This window comes from Dermacentor variabilis, chromosome 8 (assembly GCF_050947875.1).
Source record: "Dermacentor variabilis isolate Ectoservices chromosome 8, ASM5094787v1, whole genome shotgun sequence".
In the NCBI taxonomy this organism is placed as follows: Eukaryota; Metazoa; Arthropoda; class Arachnida; order Ixodida; family Ixodidae; genus Dermacentor; species Dermacentor variabilis.
This window is the reverse complement of record NC_134575.1, coordinates 143,982,800-143,997,790: the sequence shown is the minus strand read 5'-3', so window position 1 is coordinate 143,997,790 and position 14,991 is coordinate 143,982,800. Positions and strand designations below refer to the sequence as shown.

The 14,991-nt window shown below is 42.1% G+C and overlaps 1 protein-coding gene and 1 long non-coding RNA gene across 2 annotated transcripts in view; one reads left to right on the top strand and one right to left on the bottom strand.

The window, feature by feature from the left end:
• LOC142590647 (alpha-N-acetylgalactosaminide alpha-2,6-sialyltransferase 5-like) overlaps positions 1-3,911 on the bottom strand; it is a 106,398-nt gene extending 102,487 nt beyond the window's left edge. The window contains exon 1 of the mRNA XM_075703019.1: positions 3,807-3,911. The gene's annotated coding sequence lies outside the window, so the exon portion shown is untranslated. The remainder of the gene's footprint in view (positions 1-3,806) is intronic.
• A 6-nt stretch (positions 3,912-3,917) lies between these two features.
• On the top strand, positions 3,918-9,388 carry LOC142590648 (uncharacterized). The gene is made up of 3 exons (XR_012830209.1): positions 3,918-4,151; positions 6,004-6,106; positions 9,132-9,388. It is a non-coding gene; the product is annotated as an uncharacterized LOC142590648 (long non-coding RNA).
• The last annotated feature ends 5,603 nt before the right edge of the window (positions 9,389-14,991 follow it).

Below are 14,991 nucleotides of genomic sequence, written 5' to 3'. Positions count from 1 at the left end.
TAGCGCGAAATTAACCAAAGTACTGAAAGAATACTTCATCAGTTAAAGTGATCGAGTTTTTCTTCTTTGTTATCCTTTTACAGGAGCAGAAATTCACATTTGTTCTCGAATCCGCCTTGCTCAAACATTTGTAGCGCACTTTATGGTAACACCCATTGCCTAACCGCTGCCAAGACGCCGAATTGGGGCGACGCATTCTCGTCAGTGACGGGGAAATAATGGAGCTCGGTGCTGGGAACATTAGGTCTAACCGAGGAAGCGGAAGGCACCGGGGGCACGCCTCGGCATTACAAGAATCGTTTGCGCAGGAGACGTCCGCAGCGATGATGGTCTTCCAGGAAGGCAGTCATTACGGAGCGTCGTTTGCCTGTGACCCCTCAGCGCGCCAGGTGAATGCATGCATCGTGCGAGGGACCCGACGACGAAAGGAACCCGCTCGGTTGCGTCAGACCGAAAGGGGCGCCGCCCTCGAGGGAAGCGCCCAGTGCGGCCGGTGTTCTGGTAGGCGAGACGCGATTGAAAGCCGCAGAGTCGCCCCGCGCGATTTTCTTGTTGAGTCGCCTTTCTTTTTATTGACATACTGACTCAGGTTGTGCAGGCTTTTCTCGTGCTTATTGGAAGGCTATCGCGCGTATATTTTATTTTCGACCACAATGTCACCATGCTGTAACTTATTTAACTATTGAACTATTGGTGCCAAATTGTGGAATACAGATTACGAACTAATTTAGATACTTCAAAACGCATTAGAATCGTTCACTGGGACCGATGTGACACAATAATCTTTTTGATTACAGTAACTGCACAGCAAAAGCATGGTTCGATGTGGGAAATTCAGCTAACCTGTAATTTTTAAGCCATAAGCATTGTAGCATTTTCTCGAGTGCTGTGTTCTCGTTACGCCGAATTTCTTTTTAATTTTCTTATTTTGTTTAGAGGTACAGCTCATTAATTGAGAAACCTTATTCTGGTTAATGTTGGGAAGTGTGATATATCATTCCTCTTTTATTACATTTCACGTCGCGAAAAAGCTTCAAAGTTACGCAGACAGGCTGAAGGCATTGCTCTGCTGAGCACGAGGTCGTGGGATTGAATCTCTTCCCCGGCGGCCACATCTTGAAAGGCGCGAAGTACGAAACACGCTCGTACACTTAGGTTTATACTCCGTTGCATACATCGGGTGCAACGCTGCGCAAGCTACGCAAGTAGCGGTTTCCAAATTCTATAACTCCGCGCGTTCCGTCTATGCATCGCTGGGCGCCAGCGGCGTTTGCTCGCGCGAGCACGCACGTTAGGGATGCAGACAAAAACACAACGAAAAGCAATTTAATATAAAACAACTTGCTAGCTAGCCGCCGAATGTTCACATGGTTTGTCTGTTTCTAAGGGTAAATTATTATTTTCATTCAGAACTGACTTAATGGAAAGAACATCTTCACAAAACTGCTCAAAAGACACCAAACTGTTTCTAAGTGCGAACGCAGCCACTGCAAAAAGTATCTTTAGCCTTCACAGCGTTGCACCTGATGTATGAAACGAAGTATAGGCGTGTGTTAAAGAACCCGAGGTGGTAAAAAATTATTCCGGAGTCCCCAGTACGGTGTACTTCATAATCAGAATGTAGTTTCGGAAAGTAATAATACAAAATTTAATGCGATATCTCGATGGCGCATTAATAGAACTTGTATAAATTACGGTGCATTCAATCTTTCTACCATTCGGTGCCGCCATTCCGTGCCCACGTGCCAACTAAACGTTCTACAAGGTGGGCCCAGCGGGGCCATGTGTAGAACACGTGTCAATGGCTTCCGCTGCCATGGATACGAGGCAGAAGAAGCGGTAACACAAACACGTTTGTGTTTCCTTTCCCGCTCACCTCCACTTCCGCGCTGGTCCCATTAGTTGCTTTAACAAACTGAGTTGCCTAAAAGTTTCCACGTTTCATGTAGTGTGACAGAAAACGCTTGGACAATCACAGAAGGTGCGAATCACTGATAGTGTTAAGGAGGGGTTGGTGTGAGTCTAGGGAAGGGATGAGTACAATAAGTAAATAAATAAATAAGTCACGCACAACATAAAGTGTGAGTGCAGCCCCCCCCCCCCCCCTGCATACACGAAATAAAGAAAAGAAGAAAATGTACACGGGAATAGAAGCAGAAAAGAAAGAAACCGATGAATGGAAAGAACAATTACAAAAGAAGGGAGCGTACATACCATATAATGCAAAGTACAGAAAAAAAAGAAGGCAGCCAGGTGAACAATCTGTGAAACTGTGAAACAACAACGCGAAATTCCGATAACAACACCGACAGCGCGGTATGAAAATATCGAGATCATAAAGGTAACTGTTACAAAGACTCAGTACGCCGTGCACGGTTGAGTGGTGGTGATGACAGACAACAGCATGGAAATGTCTATGTTCTCCGTTGACTTTGCGCGGACGACGAAACATGATTCAACTGAGGAGTTCGGGGGAAGTGAGGACACCGTGAAGGAGTTTGAAAAGAAACAAAGTCAGTGCGAATACGTTAGCAGTGAAGTAACGGCAGTAACAACGAACAGGAATAATAATAATAATAATAATAATAATAATAATAATAATAATAATAATAATAATAATCGAGCTGTCAGAACATTAGGCTGGTTGAAGTTCCGCTGACACGCACCTTCCTACATCAGACACGCATGTAGGCAGCCACACCTTGTGCTCCTGAGGCGGCTCGCACGAACATTTAATAATGGAAACAATAACCAATTTAAGAACGCGTTCCTTAATGTTCCATAGACGACGCCTGTAGTCCGCACAAGAACGCGTTCCTAAATTCGTTATTATTATCGTTATAAAATGTTCGTGCAAGCCGCCCCTGGACGCCCGAGCCCAACTTTTCAACAGAGGCGTTAATCACAAACGACAGTGTATTCATTATCTCCATTGCCTGTCTTGTGCCAACCGTGTTCTGCAAACGCAGTCCTAGGAATCGGCACAGCTGACACATAACAGCAACGAAAATTTCCAGGAAGACGTAGCCCGTCGGCCCCCACAAGGGGACAAGTGTGCAGTAGAAGCGCTCAATGTTCGCGAAAGCTGAAACAGCTGAAGCCACGAACAGCTTTGTGCAGCTATCATGGTTGCAGCCGACTCCGGAAAGTGCTACGCACGCGAAGACTCACACAAAACGGCAATTGCTACATTTACTAGGCGCAGCTGAGAAATAAGTACAACTCCAGCAGGTTGTAAATTCCTTGAACGAGTGAAAGTTGAGCAAGTTCGTCCAGATTGTTCGTGTTGTTCGGTTGGTTCCTTTTTGTGTCCGTCTGCTTGCACGCCTGCCTTTCAGTAGCACGCAAGTTTTTTTTTTTTTTTTCGCCCTGTCGGCTTAGAAAGGCTCATGCACTTGCATTTAGGCTCACGTTAGATAACCCTAAGTGTGGAAAATCAATGCGGCGTCCCCCGCAATAGACTGAGCAATTTCGGGAAGTTATAGCCCACAAATTAAACGTAAAATCCGACTATTCATTTCGAAAAGATTATCAATAAAGTTGCATTCACTTGAAAATAAACCAGCGCCGGGAGCTCTACATGGGACCTACCGCTAGGCTGCTCTGCACGTATTATCAACCGACAAGTTCCTTCAAAGTGGCCGATCATGGACTCGACCGAGTTCTCGCGAGATTAACAGAGCGCACAATCGCCATTCATTGCGCAGAAGTGCGCACGGACAGACCCATTTCGCTGAGCTACGTAGATAGGGAAAAACTTCTAGGTGTCGTTATCCTACGCACTCGAAAGCGAGAGCGATACATACCCAGTCCTTGGGGATCGGCGCAGCGAAACCCTTGGCAGTGATATCTCAGGCGAAACACCACGCGCGCACGCGGCTCGCAAGCGGCGCGAATACGTTTTGCAACTCTTCCCCGGGAACTGGCAGCGGCGGCAGTTTTCGTTTCGGGCGCGAGTAGTACGCCCGCCGATTCGGCGAGACGCCTCGTGACGTCACAGCATCCTCCTCCTCTCGCGTGTCATCCTCGCGAGGCGCCGTTCTCGGTGGCGGTGATGCAAGGACGCGGCCGTTTTGCGTTGTCTGCTGCAGCGCTGTCTGCTGTTGGAGCCGCTTCCTGGTCTGGCGTTCTCTGTTTGCAAGCATATGACGGTGATGTATTGACCGTGCATGAATTACAATCAGCGCCTTCGTGCGAATTCTGAGCGGGAGGAACGAAAGTCAAACCAGTTTCGGGATGTCAAATTTGTATTGGTTGAAATTTGTAATTGCGGAGGTTATGAAGTGCGTCGAACTGCCTTCATGTGGCCGATGAAGTCAGACGGTAAAACTAATGGTTATAAAGTTGCATTGTATAATGGCATTACATTGTTGTCATGATGAATATCGTGAGTTGAAACGGTAGAGCAGTAAACTTGAAAACGTTGTGTTGCGAATAGGTATGTTATTCATCGACGCATTACGTAATACGAATAAATAAGGAGTCTGGAAATTACTATCTGAATGGATTGTTGTAATGTGCCTTGGCAACTGGGCTCTTCAATCTGATATGCTGTCGTATCATTATTTTTTAGTCATGACATTTATTAATTGCACGAAGCAAAGCACGCAATTCGGCCTGTTCAGGTGGATTACCTGACGAGGCGAACGTTGTTCGGCCGGCAAATAATATTGGCCTGGTGGCATATAAAATTTATCACTGAATACCATTTTAATCTTTCGCTTAAGGGCATTTGTCCATATAACAAAATTCAAGCCGGGCAGTAGTAAAGGCATGCTTTCCTGACAGAAATTCTAAGGCTATCGGCGCTTTCGAGGTATCCACCCTTGAAATCAGCTAAAAATGCAGTTTCGTTAAGCGTAAAATTACTATTAACCGCTTGACACACGATTTCGTAAAACTGTTAACTGAAACGCCATTGTGTAAGGTCGACATATGATAAATAGTGCGAGTCTTACCATTTCTGCTAGGCAGACAAGATATATCACTACAGGTAGTCTTGAGAACGAACTGCAACACATCTCAGAATGTGAATAATTTAACAGTGGGGTCTAGTTATACGCCTGAATATTGCGATTTCTTGTGCAAGTAACGCCTTCCTAGTAAAGTAAGCCACCTGAACAGGCTGAATTGCGTAATCCAGGACAGGCAATAAGAAATGCAAAAGTAAAAGCAAATAGTGGGTATTTTAATTGAAGAGTTTCCTCTTGGGAGTAATATTCAGGAAATTTGCAGTTTTGAGATTACGTTAAGCTCTATCAGGACACACGTTGCGGTAATTCCATCTCAAGTGTACCGGCGGCTTTCTCCGGCTACTGCCTATTTCTCGAGAAACGTAATGGGCGTTTGATTGATGCGGGGACATACAAATATGCAGAGATCTAGGTTAAAAAATCTTTCATTATCTTGAGTCCTCTTAAGATTCATGCGCTGCAGGTAAATGGAAAGTTAACGGAAAAAGGAAAAGGAGGAAAGTAACTAAGTTGCTCTGCAGCTAGATTTGGTGTATTCGCCATACATACCATCATATAATTATTTTGACAAAGAACATATATGACATTATTTCCCTTTAATAATGCGGCTCTGATTTCACACCGTCTTATTTTCATGCATGAGAGCACTTTTTGTGCAAAAGAAACAAATTTTGTATGAGCATTATGATCCATATGCTACATTAGGGACAACTGATTCACTGTCGTTATATATACATATACATATACATACATATATATATATATATACATATACATACATATATATATATATATACATATACATACATATATATATATATATACATATACATACATATATATATATATATATATATATATATATATATGTTACGTAAAGATGAGCAATTTTTATTGTATTTTGGCTCTCATTTGGGCACAAATTATACGATGTCGCGCTGAAGCTAACTAAATTAAGAATGGCGTGTTTAAAGCTATGGTTTTTTTACATAAGATAATTCAAATTTTCATGCAATTCTGTTTGTTTTAGGCGAACAAACATTTCTCTAAGGATCAATTACGCTACTTGGATCAGGTGGAAATATTTTTCTTCACTACGTACATGAACATTTCTGGAATACGCCAACATGAAGGTGACAATTGTGCTTAATTTACTCTGTATCCACGGCAAAATAGACTTGATGAAATTGCTATTTAATTGTACCTTTCTTTCTTTTGAAGAGATATTGAATACTACTACAATGACGTCTCATCTTTCAATGCATTGCTCCGATGGTGACAGATCGTAGACTTGCTTGATACACAGGTATTCTTTTTTGCTTCACCAAATCTTTATAAATTTCTTGCGGCAGAGAGCACAATTCTAGCCCTTCATATAGGAACTGTATGAGGCGCCCATTACCTCTTTCAGAAATTAAAATACTTCAGTAAATAAGTCACATTGCTACACTAATTAACTTTCCAAGGCACAAATTTTGATCTAGGAATTGTACCTGGTGAGTTCGTAAGGCACTTCAAATGAATAGTCTGGACTGCACCAGCTTTGAGATATTGATTTTCAAAGTGTGCGGCAAAATGCGTTTGTGTTCAATGACATTTGTGCTTCAATGCATAAAATAGCGTTTTCTTAAAAATTTAACTTTAACGCCCAAGCAATTGGTCAATTAATTCGTTCCAAGCAGATACGCCCTGCGAACGAACGTATCGTTCGAAGATTGAAACATGTCTCGTAACGTAATTTAATCAAACAGTGAATGGTGTAATCCTGTTAATTCTTTAATTAAGATTTCGATTTCCCGTAGCAAGGATGACCGCCTCATCGACTAATTTAGATCAAGGGTTAGAACTGTATTATCTGCCACAGGCATTTTTTTTTTTAAATTCAGGAGCAGCCAAGCCCACTTCTCAAATATTCTAATTCGATGGAAAGTGTCGATCAGAACATTGTAGAGTGACATGAAAGACTTCCGATGCAGCTTTCAATTGCTTAATTCGTCCTACGTAAGTGTTTTTCCTAGCGTGAAAGCAGACCGCGAATACGTGCAAAGTGCCTCGAGCGGCCAGTCGCGCGGCAATCGTCGTCACGCTGTCATTGTATCATCATCACTTGGGAAACATCATTCCATTGTTGTTAGGCCATCGTCATTGTCATACGGCCTTCGCGGTCCATCGATGTCAGTTTATCGTGATCTCGCTGTCGTCGTTCAATCGTGACTGTTCTGCCATTGTCATGTTATCACCGTGAGACAGTCACTGTTCCGAATCCACACTCATATCGTCGTCACTATGCTGTCGTGGTGGGGACATCGCCATCATTCGGTTGTCCTCATAGCGTCATCATGATGCCATCGTCGCCTTGCGCTCGTCATCTCATTGTCCTCAGGCCGTCATCGTCAATCTGCCTTTGCAGCTACATCGAGATCCACCCTTCTTCGCAATTCCATCTTCGTCACTCCGTCGTCGTCAAACATTCATCGTCATGCTCATGGGTGACCTTGGCAACTGAGTCTGACAGCAAAGTGGGCTGACAGTGAAGACAGTGTATGTCGCTGAAAGACGAAGCAACTTGAGGCTCACAATGGCCACTAGCGATATTATAGAAACGTGGCTTCAGCAACACCGTGTGTCGTTACATTGCTTAAATGCTGATTTAATTACCGTTGGCAGTCATCGTGAGATGAGTTCTGCCATCACTGTTTTATGGCAGCAAATTACAGTATATTTGGCACGAAAGTTACCAAATGGTGAAAAATGACATTTATAGAGCTTGTTCGCTTGTCCTTTTTTTTCTTACTCTGGGCGGCGTGTTGCCTGCTTACTGGCCAAACACGCTGTTTGCTCGGATTTCTGCGTCCGCAGAGTACGCGGCGCTTGTCATGCCCACACTCCAGACCAGAATCGGCACGATGCAGCTAGAAAATCGTGCATAATATTAGATATTGAGCACCTTTTTTTTATGAAAATCCAGCGCAATACATTGTTAGAAGTTCATCGGTACCTGCAACCACGGAAGTCACGTCTGAGTTGTTTGAAGAGGAAGTTTTAACTTAGGGAGGAAGTTTTGGCTTAGCCCTGTTCATATCAAATTTGTAGCACATATTTGTTGAATTTGTTAGCTCAACAGTACTGTCAATCACAACTAAATGATTTTATCAACACTATCTTTATCATTGTTTTAGTTACCAAATGTGTTTGGAAATGTGTGATGTGAAATGATGGACGATGCTATCAATTGTATAACCATATGCTTATCCTTCTTTTCTTCCTTTTTGTCTCTTTGCAAAACATATGTAATTGAAATAAGCTCTTTGTGCGTTATCTTTTTGCCATACTTATTGCTGTTAACATAGGTCCATGAAACTCTACACTTACTAAGTACCCTTTTGTATTTTTATGTTAATGCCTGTACTACAATGTCTACAGACCCTTCTAAGCCACTCCTGTAAAAATCCCTGATGGGATCGACGGTATCACAAAATAAATAAATAATAATATACACATAATATGCAAGAAGTTCTTATATGAGAGAACCGCTGGATGAATCAGAATGAAATTTGTTCCAATTGAGATAAAAAGGCAAGTCATACTTTCCGTAGGAAGAAATTTAGTTCTGAATGATGGCACAAATTCTCTACAAAAATTCCCGAAAACTGGTAAGGTAGAAACAAAAATCAAAGCACCAAGTTTACAAGTTCTAACCTTGCACCAAAACAGATAACCAATTCTATAAATTAAATCTGTTAGTGCATCTAAAACGAACAATAGATTTGTTACAATGTTTACAAGGATTTTAGAAAATTACAACTCACAAATTGTGCTATATAACAAAACGGTGCCTATACATATATTTCCATCTCTATTTGGAATATTTGGTGCAGTTTACAATATTATGTGGTCGTTATCCATTCCTGGGTCCCAGATACGATACCAGTTTTCTTCCAATTTTGCAATTTTTAATAACTTTTTATATTTTTGTAAAAGAATTGACGACGTAAATTGAAAATCGGCTTCCTACAGTCACTGGTTTATAATATTTTGTTTTAAATACGCGATGTCTCCTCAAATTCGGGGCAGCGATTGCTGAAAAAAAAAATTTCCGTTTCCATGCATTTACATACGAGCGCTCAAGCTAAAGCCGTCGGAACACATCTTTTTCAGCGGCTCAAGAAAGAGGTCAGCGATCAGAACAAGAACTCGTCAAGTTTCGCCTATTTCTCTGGCTCCGACCTGAATTCAACGACTGTAGCAGGCTCTCAACGTAAGAACTACGCCTCACACTTTGGAGACTACTGGTGGCCCACATCAAGCACGTCAGTGAGTCAAGACAAATTCACTTAAGAAGTTTTAGCTGAATTCCCAAGGCGACGACTCGCCCTAAGAGTTGCCAAGAAATAAAGTTTCTTTGTCCTGCACAGCGTATATCTCCATCTTGTTGTTGTTGATCCTTCCTCTGTACAAGTGGCACCTACCCACGCTGAGGGATCGGCCAAAAATTAGGGGGTATATAGAAAAATGCGTTACAGATGTTCTGAAAACAAATACTCCCTTACTGGAGAAACGTGTTCTTGAACAGTGAGACTATTTTCACAAATCAAAGCGGACTGAGGTGACCTATATTAGAAATTTAATATATATATATATATATATATATATATATATATATATATATATATATATATATATATATATATATATATATATATATATATATATACGAGAAGAAAGAGTAACCGAGGGGGGGCCCGATGTTTTATTATATCATACGAATCCAACGAACACTGACACCAAGGGCAACATAGGGGATATTACTTGTGCCTAATAAATGAAATCATATCCAGCTTTTCTGGACACGTACCAACTTGCGCACCAAGTGGGCCCGGCACGAAGCTAGCGCGTTTTTAATGGAACGAGTGGGTTTTTAGCGAATAACAAAAGCTGCAGGTCAATTATGGAAAAGGCAGGTGACAGACGTGTTCTGGAAGAAAATCCACACGAGCCAAATGCAGTGATCACGCTATGGCACGTAAGAATTTTGTTCCCGCAGCGGTTAAAGATTTAGCAATGGAAGCCTATGGAAACGACGAAAATTTGTACTCGATTTTCGAGGCAAGAACGATGCCTGCGATAAAACTACGGCATCTATCGTAATACCCAGTGCAGCGTATGTAGTCCGGAGACTCAGCTTTCGATTGGTGCCTATCTCGACTCTCCGCACATGGCGTAACACTGTTCCCAAAAGCAATTTTTGTAACACTGTCGTGATAATTCACCTAGTATCTATAAATATATGAGCGTACCGCTTGGCGAAGCCTCGGAAGCCATGGCCGAGTGGTAGAATCGCGCGCACCTAAAGTCCCTCGTCACGGTGGTCGCAGTATGATTCCCGCTTCGCACTTTTCTAAGCCGCATAGGACCTAGTTTTGTAGTCTCCAACCAGATGGAAGAAACACAAAACTCAAGATTTGCTTTCGGTTATGGTTTTCCAGTGGTGCTTTTGAAATATTATGTTTTCTATTTTTCCTTCCTAAAACGTAGCAGTGTCATGTTCATTTCTTAAGTCATCGCTTTCATGAAGATTTTATTCATTGGACATCATAACTAGAAGCTTGCGCATGGCTTTGTGTTATGCAAAAGAAAAACTTTCGTGTTTATAGCGTGGAACCTGGGAGAACAAAATGGCTATTCTTATTTTGTTGGTGCGTTAGGCCAAGCTGAATCGTGGGTGATATGGGGGTGGGCTAACCTAAATTTTGGAGTGATTTGCGGTGGGCCATCCTAATTTCGAGGTAATAGAAGGGTGGGCCAGGCTAAGTTTAGGGCTGATATTTATTTATTTATTTATTTATTTACAGCATACTGCAGGCCGTGTGGCCAAAGCAGGAGGGGCATGGTAAAAAAGTACATGTATAAAAGGCAGAATTGCAAAAATATGAAATTCAAGAAATGAAACAATATAACACGAAACAGCAATGTTAGTTAAGAAATACTAATAATATGAGTTTGAATTGATTCAGGTGAGTTCAGATGATGGAAAGGGATGAGGTTCCATTCTTCTATGGTTCGAGGAAAGAGTGAAAATTTAAAGAGGTTTGTCCTGGCAACGTAAGAGGAGAGAGCGAGGGGGTGGGAATGACGGGTTTTATGTATGAACTAGGATCTAAAGAAAATTTACGGTTTATCAAGGAGTAGAGGAACTGCAGGCGCATTATTTTTCTCCTCGTTTGAAGGGTGTGAAAGCCATTTGTCCGCAGTAATTCAGAAACAGACTCTTCGCGGCCGTATTTGGAAAAAATAAAACGTATGGCTCTTCTCTGTATCCTTTCAAGGGCGTAAATGTTGATTTTGGTAAACGGGTCCCAACTAACGCACGAGTATTCCAATTTGGGTCGAATAAATGTGGTGTAGGCTAAGGATTTTACTTCATGGGATGCATGTTTAAGCTTATGGCGAAGTAGACATAGCTTTCTGAAAGCAGCGGAGGCGGTAGCAGCAATGTGGCTATTCCAATTTAGGTTGTTAGTAATTGTAATTCCAAGATACTTGTACTCGCTCACTTCGGCCAAGGGATCTTGGCCAATAGAATAAGAAAATTTTAGGGGTAGTTTTTTTGTTTGTTATACGTAGAAGCACAGATTTATCTGAGTTAAGTTTCATTCCTCACTTGTTGCTCCACTCAAAAATGTTGTTTAAGGCTAAATGAAGAGATAGTTGATCATGAACTGTATTAATATCGTTAAAAATGATACAGTCGTCTGCGAACAGACGAATATTGACAGGGGCCTCTATTACATCAACTATGTCGTTACAATAAATAAGAAATAGTAGCGGGCCAAGGACGCTGCCTTGAGGCACGCCAGAGGTTACCGAAAGAGAATCGGACTGCTGCCCATCAATCACTACGTACTGTTTGCGACGCGTCAAGTAAGCTGAAACCCAGGACAGGATAAAGGCAGGAAGACCAAGGAATTCTAATTTATAAATTAATTTGTCGTGAGGAACTACATCAAATGCTTTTTGAAAATCCAAAAATATCACATCCACTTGGCCAGCCTTGTCAAGGACAGAAGCAAACGAGTGAATGACTGTGCTTAATTGGGTGACTGTCGAGAGCCCCTTCCTGAAGCCATGTTGGAAAGGAGATAAAATTTTACGCTTGTTTAAGAAATCATTAATGTAGTCAGCAACAATGTGTTCAATTAATTTACAAGAAGAGGATAATATGGAAATCGGACGGTAATTTATAACTGAGCTTGGGTCACCTTTTTTTAATATAGGGACAACACGTGCTACTTTCCAATCGAGCGGAAGTACCGCGGTATGTAGAGAGGTCTGAAAGATTACTACAAGGAATTTACTTAAATGTTCCGCATAACGTCGAAGGAAGGTGTTGGGAATGCCGTCTGGACCAACAGATGATTTTACTTTTAACCGGAGGAGCATGTTAAGTACACCTTCATGAGAAATGTTAATGTCAGAAGAGCAGGATGGTGAAGTTTGGAAAGAGGGTTCAGTTGGTGGTGAGAAGACACTGTGGAAGTGGTCATTTAAAAGGTTAGCGACAGCCTTGGGATCAGTTATTGGAATGTTATCATGGATAATGTTCGTTATGGATTTATTCCGTTCCTTAATAAAGTTCCAGAACTTCTGGGGATCGTCCTTAATAAAATTTGGTAAAGTGTTGCTGAAATAAAAATTTTTTGCTTCTGCAATGGCCTCTGAAAGGGCGACACGAACACTGGTTAAATTGTCAGTAGCTGGGCCTTTCTTTCTTAGGCGTTTGGCTTTACGTTTTAATTGAATAGTGCGTCTATTTATCCATGGTGTATGTTTAGCAGGCTTTTTAAGTTTGTTAGGTATAAATTGATCAATGCAGAATAAACACATTGCTTTAAACTTTTCCCAAAGCTGCAGAACGTCATTCTGGCAAAATTCAGAAAGACAACAGTCCAGATAATCTGTTATCCGCACATCATCAGCCTGCGCAAAATTTTTCACAATTGTAAGCGCATGCGTGCCACGCGCGCGGGTAACATTCAAGGGGAATGATACAACAATAAGAGCATGGTCAGACAGCCCAGGTTCGATAGATACAGAATAATCGGAAAAGGAGCGTTCGAGAAAGACAAGGTCAAGGAGCGCACCAGGACCATTACCAAATCTGGTAGGTTCACGAACTACTTGTACAAGGTTGTGGTCGAGCATCATATCAAAAAGCACATTTGCGTCGGTAACAGAACCGGCAGTTGACATAATACGATCCCAGTCAATGCCCGGCAAGTTAAAATCCCCAACCACTAAAAGCTTATTTCTATTGAAATGTGCCATCTGTTCACTTATCGTAAATAAATAATCGGGGGAAGAGTCAGGTGGTCTGTACACCGCACATAAAATAAAAACATGACCATAAATATTCAGTTTTACGAACAGACTTTCGGTGTTGCATGACTCTGATAACAGAATGGCCTCCACGGACGACTTTACAATAACAGCTACCCCACCACCCCTAGTAGTCCTGTCTCTACGAATTATTTTGTAGGCAGGCGGGATTAAGTCCTTGTCACTGATTTCGCTATGAAGCCAGGTTTCCATTATAACTGCAACGTGTGGCGAGTGCGACAAAAGAATTGATTCCAGTTGAATTGTCTTATTCACGATGCTACGTGCGTTAATGTTCAGTAATCTGATAGGTCTCTCTTTGACTGGTCAATCAGAATGTTGACCAGTACGGGAATTATAGGCTATCTCGCGTTGGTTTGTTTTGTCATTCCAGATAAACATGTCATTGTTAATGCGTAGCTTATCATGCTGAAGTGAAACCTTCTTTCCGAGCGATTTGTCATGTTTGGCACTTTCCCATAATAGCTTGCGCTTCTTCAAAGTGACCTGCGAATAGTCGTTTTGAACGAAAATGTTGGTTCCCTTCAGTTTAGAAACATTTTTAAATATTGTTACTTTCTCATTATAATCCTGAAGAAACATTATGACCGGTCTTTTAGGGCCAGCCTTACCAAGTCTGTGAATACGGCCAATGGAAACACACTTAACACCTAGCTTATGCTCGAGCGTTTCTGTAATTACTTTGCGCTTTAGATCAGATTCAGTCTCATTTGGCTCTTCATGGATACCATGAATAACTATGTTCGAACGCCCGCTTCTATCTTCAATATCAATGAGCTTGCTAGCGTGAGTATTCACAGACTCTTGAAACGTTTTTACTGTGTTTTCAAGGCAGCCCAAGCTTGCCGTATCAGATTTAAGTTCCGATATTTGAACTTGAAGCCGCTGAAACAGTTCTCTTGTTTCAACTATCATGTTTTCTGTCTTTGTTTTCAAGTCGGCTAATTCCTCTCGCAGCAAATTTTGACCGTCAAGAACTTTATGCAATAAATCGGCGTTAGTGGGTCCAGGATTAGTTTCAACATCCCCACACAACAAAAGTTTTAGAACATGAAAACACTCGCGACATATTTTAGAACACTGTCGTGGGCACGGCAGTATAAATAGCAAGAAAGGACAGTCACTACCAAACGTACAATAGCAAGGACTAACCTGCACAAAGCAGAAGAACGGCTTGGTGAGTGACATGCCTCGGCAAGGCCCACCGTGCCCACTGAAGATAAATTGGTGCGCAGATTGTTTTATACGGGCAACGCTAGATGACGTCATGAAACCAGGGGGCGTTGGAGCATGCTGGAGAGGGGCGGTATTTTCCATTAGCTTGAATTCGTGCCATGTTGGTGCCTCGAAATGTTCGTCAGGTTGATGAAGCGGTGCCGGTATTTCACCATAGGGTAGGCGATCAACCGACGTTCCGGCGACCCAGAGAAGCAAGCCCTGCACAAAGCAGAAGAACGGCTTGGTGAGTGACATGCCTCGGCAAGGCCCACCGTGCCCACTGAAGATAAATTGGTGCGCAGATTGTTTTATACGGGCAACGCTAGATGACGTCATGAAACCAGGGGGCGTTGGAGCATGCTGGAGAGGGGCGGTATTTTCCATTAGCTTGACTTCGTGCCAT